Genomic DNA, 5311 nt, shown 5'->3' with positions numbered 1-5311 from the left:
AACCATATAGTCTGGGAGTGAAAAACCTGGAAAGCTGAATTCAATGTTTTTCACCTCTCCCTCTCTTCTCTCTCTCTATCTCAATCTCTCTCTCTCAATATCTCTCTCTCTCTCTCTCTCAATCTAACACACACACACACACACACACACACACACACACACACATACACACACAGAGCAGTTTGTGCAGCACAGCACTTGGTAAAGTCAGTATTACAGTCATGCCTTGTTTATTCAGCAAGAAAAGACATCTGAATAGTTACCAGATGTTTACCAAATAACCAAAACATGCCCATTCCAGTAGCAATCTTTTGTATTTAATCATTTTGAAGGAAATCATTTCTAAAATATTTTATCTCTTTTTCTGTGCTCTTAAAAAAGAGGGTTCTAGACCTGCCCTGACCTTGCCATGATGACTCCATGTTTCCACTAAGAACATTAGTTATGATAAAACTGCTGGGAAAGAATATTCTTCCCACTAACTCAACTGTAACAGTGAAAGGGCTGATTCCTGAACAAACATCCTTCCTCATTAAAGGTCTGGAATCAGCTTCTCTGACTCCCTATGCTAACCCAGGCTCACCATTCTAAGCTAAGAGATGCTCACACTGTGGCTAAGAGATGCTCCTAGGACTACTAACAGGAATGTTATTCTGAATCTCGACTGTCTAAGCAACCAAAGGTATCTGTCTCTCTGCTTGCCTAACAGCATGAGGAAAATAAGAGAGTACTGTGACATCATTCTTCAACCTCTGCCCAAATATACTAGTAAGAAATATTCATATGAAAAGGCAATTAGATTTATCAAACAGCTAAGTCAGCAGAATTGGACTTCCTGGTTCTGTCACTAGCCCTGAGACCCTAGACAAGTCACTCAATCTCTAGGTCCCATGAGTGGGCCAGCAGGAGAGAGGAGATTGGCAAATCTTGCTAGATTTTTTTCTCACCTAATAAGACCAAGTAGGGCCATGATACAGTTCATTGGCCTGTGGAATCCCAACTTGATAAGCATCGTGTTCAGAAAATGAATCTGCACTATTATCAACTTGGTCAGCCATTGATAGTGTAGGGCCTGTGGCATGAAGGAGTCCTGAAGGACAAGGGTGAGTAAAGGCACAGATAAAGACTTTGTTGCCACCATTTTCCATATGAACTCTCCAGCAACTGTACTCATCACTTCTGCCCCCAGTTTGCCCATGACTCCCTCCTATTCACTTGGAAGAGCACAGGGACAAAATAAAAGCATTCCTACTGTATATACCAAGCCCTACTGCAGACTTGAATGACTCTGTGGTTACCTTGGTGTAACACTGCGGCATCCAGCATCAGAGTCAGGGCCTTTAGCAGAAGCCATTTCAGCTGGTGCCCACCCTGAGGCTGTCCTCTGCAGGGGATTAAAGGAGACTTGTTGAGTGTGTCTGACTCCCAAGGGAGGCTGCTCTCACCTTACTCATTCATAGTGACAATGGACTGGAATAGAAACATCCCACCTCATGTTCACAGGGAAGCAGGTATGTCTTACTCATGTTTGGCTATGGGACCAAAAGTGCATACACTCTGGAGTAGAATTCAGTGGCCCCTCTAGTTCTTCGTTTCTCTCTGAAACAATAAAATAGGCTTACATGACATCCATAGGTTCCTGATGGATGATACCCTGGATGCACAGGCTACAGATCCCACGAGGCACAAATGCCTTCCAAGTCCCCCTTCCATGTTTTATCTATCCAGCTGGATTCCTGCTGAGTGACTAATACTCACTTTAGCTTCTAACAGCCAATTTCACAGGCTCTTGCCCTTCCAGTCCTAAGAACTTCCCTGGCCAGCGGCACTGTACTGGGTGTGCTGCTGTGACTTCTGCTCACTCCAGGGCTAAGACTCAATCCATCTCAGTTGGATGCAGACAGCTGCTTCCTGGTTGTCACAGATCTGGAACATGATGAAGCACAGAGCAATAATGTGTTTCTCAATGTCCCCAGGGCATCAGTCTTGGATGTCACTAGCCCTGAGGCCATCTTCAGGGTATGACCCTGCCTAGGAAAAATGGGGAATGCTAAGTTCTCAACCAGGGACCAGAAGGCAGACAGAATTGGCTGTGTCCCTTGGTTTTGAAAGTTCCTTAAAAACTCTCAAAAGAAAGGAAAAGAACAAAAATGAAAATGAATAGAAAAGTTTATGCTAGCCTAAGGATAAGAAAACAGGCACATCTTCTCTGCTGGTGGGAGTGTGAATAGTAAAACCTTTCAGAAGTGAGAAGCCTTTAAAAACGTGTAGTTATTCGTTATTCTAACAATTCTATTTCTAGAAATCTATCCCTAAAGAAATAAGCAGAGAAAAATGCTAAGATGGATGTAACAGGATATTTAATAGTAAAAATGAGAAAAATGCAGATGTCCAAAGTAAGGGCTAAGAGAAGAGCATGTAGTCATTAAAACTGTCATGGATTTGGGAAATATTAATGTTATGCTTATTGTTAAGTGAGAAAAGCAGGCTATTTCATATCTTCATAGCATGATATAAGTTTTGTTTAAAATATGTAAATATACAGGTATACATGTTTGCAGACATGTGCGCAAATAAAAGGCTGATACCAAATTAGCAGTGGCTGTCTCCAAATGAGAGATAGACACAGGGGGCTTTTTTATGTGTTGTTATGTTTTCCAGGTGTCTCATATTGAACATGCATTACTTTTGTAATCAGAATAAAATTATTAAAAATATTTAAATGTAGAAACAAAAATAATCAGTTATTAGATTGTAGAGTATCAGAAGTTTCTAAGCCTACAATTTAGGATTTCTATCTTTATCCTTCAGGCCAGGTAGCCATCTAACTCTTTTCTCCCTAGAGGCGTATCTGTTTTCAAATTAAATCTCCTCTTTTTCTTGTTTGTTTCTTATCTGTGATGGGTTACATCAAGCCTGTAAAGAACTTAGAGTTAAGTAAGGGACAATTGAGTAAAGAACCAAAAGTTCAGAGAGAATTATTGATTTATGATTCAAATTTTATTTTTATTTTTTTATTTTTTAATGCCTACAGCACCTGGTACTCTTAGGTTGTCTCCCATCCCAGCACTAACCAGGCCCGACCCTGCTTAGCTTCCAAGATCAGCCAAGATCGGGCACGTTCAGGGTGGCATGGCCGTAGACCAAATTTTATTTTTATTTTAGTTTAATCAAACTTCCATATCCACTCCATTTCATACCACACTTAAGAGCAAAATACCTTAATCTGGAATTTAGGAACCTTCATGACTTGACTTTATTTCTAATCTTATTTCTCAGTTCTACTACCCTTCATATACCCTACTTCACCCTTACTGAACTCACTGTGTTTTCTCATACATTCACAAGTCCAAATACTACCCATTCTTCAAGGACCAGCTCAATGTTACCTTTTCCATTAAGCCCTCTTGGATTCACCCCACTCCCTTCCCATATTTGAATGACCTTTTCCTTCTTTGCAATCTCTCAGGACCCTATATCTGTACCTCCAATGTAGAACTTAACCACTGTTTACCTTTTAGTATGATCATATACCTGTCATCCTCTCTGCAAGGACCATGTCTGATTCATTCATTCATTCATTCATTCATTCATTTATTCACTCAGCAAATATTTATGGAGAACCTACTACATGCTGACAACTATTCTAGGCATTAATGATGCAACAGAAACCAATCAGAGAAAACTCCCTATCCTTATCAAGCTTATGTTCTAGTGAGGGGGGTTGTTTTAGTCAGATTAGGCTGTCATAACTACAAACCATAGACAGGATGGATTAAACAACAGGAATTTACTTCTCACAGTTCTGGAAGCTGGGAAGTGCAAGATTGAGGTGTTGACTAATTCAGATTTCCAGTAAAGGTTCTCCTCCTGGCTTACACATGTCAGCCATCTCACTGTGTCCTCATATGGTGTGTGTGGGGGGGTGCTCTCTCATGTCTCTTCTTATATGGGTACTAATCCAGTTATGTGGGTTCTACCTTCATGATCTCATCTAAACCTAATTACTTCCCAAAGGCCTCATCTCCAAATACCATCACTTTGAGGCATAGGGCTTCAACGTATGAGTTTGGAGGAGACAAAACTCAGTCCATAACAAAAAGTAAATTATATAATGTATAAGAAGGTACTAAGAACTGGGGGAAAATATAAAGAAGGAAAAGAGAATAGGGAATGCTGGTACAGGTATTAAATTTTAAATAGGATGATATTTGACTATCTGAGAATATATCATTTGAGTGAAGATTTTTAAAAGACTAGAAAATGAGCTATGTATATATCTAAAAGGGAAGTGTTCTAGCAGAAGGAAATGCAAATGCAAAGACCTGAGGCAAAGAGCTTACCTGAGTAGTCAAGGACCAGAAAGGAGCATGGTATGCCTGGTATACAGGGAGAAAAGGGGAGAGTAGCAGATGAGCTGAGAAAGGTAACAGGTGCTCAGATCTTGTAGGCCAATATAGGCTACCATAACGACTTTGGAGTGTATTCTGAGTAAAAAGAAAAACCATCACAGGGTTTTGAGCAAAGGAAAAACAACATAACTAGAATTTTCAGAGGATCAGTCTGGATGCTAAGTGGAAAGTAGGTTGTAAATGTGAAAGGAAGAAGTAGGGAGACCAGTTGGAGGCTATTAGAGTGAGAAGTAAAGGTGGCTTTGGACCATGATGAAAGTAATGAGAAATAGTAATATTCTAGATGTATTTTGAAGATGCAAAATAATCAAAAATAAAATATAAATGAAAGAATGGAGTGAAGAATGAAGCTTCTTGGCCTGAGTAACTGGAATTTACTGAGATGGGAGAGTCTATGGAAGGAGCACATTTGGGAAAGAAGATCAGATTTGGACATGTTAAGCCAAGTGAAGAACGTGTTTGAATGAGGAAAGAGTGAATGTTTCACGTGCTGCTGAAAAGTTGAGCAATGTAAGAACTGAGAACTGACCACTGGATTTAACAATGTGAAGAGCGTTGGTGACCTTGAAGTTTCAATGGGAGTGGGGACAAAAGCCTGACTAGAGCAGGTTTAGGAGAGAATTAAAAGAGAAGAATTTGAAACTGAATATATATATATGACTTTTTCACAATTCTATATAAATATTATTTTAAATTATTAGGGGGACATAGATCAACAAAATCCAATAAGTTTCAAGTGTACAAGTCAACAGTATGTCATATATATGTTGCATTGTGTGTTCGCCATCTACGGTTAGATTTCTTTCTGTCATCACATATTTGACCCCCTTTACCCTGTCTACCGTGAGGTACAGCTGGCTGATCATCTCCCTGATTAGGGATCAGGCCGGGGCATCCAG

At 39.9% G+C, this 5311-nt stretch overlaps 1 pseudogene; it reads right to left on the bottom strand.

The window, feature by feature from the left end:
* Nucleotides 1–3025: 3025 nt before the first annotated feature.
* Nucleotides 3026–3144, bottom strand: LOC111733428 (annotated as a pseudogene).
* Nucleotides 3145–5311: the final 2167 nt, after the last annotated feature.

The sequence above is a fragment of the Pteropus vampyrus genome, unplaced genomic scaffold, assembly GCF_000151845.1.
Source record: "Pteropus vampyrus isolate Shadow unplaced genomic scaffold, Pvam_2.0 Scaffold566, whole genome shotgun sequence".
Lineage (NCBI taxonomy): Eukaryota > Metazoa > Chordata > Mammalia > Chiroptera > Pteropodidae > Pteropus > Pteropus vampyrus.
Note: the sequence above shows the minus strand (reverse complement) of the source record. Positions and strands in the feature narration are given on the sequence as shown.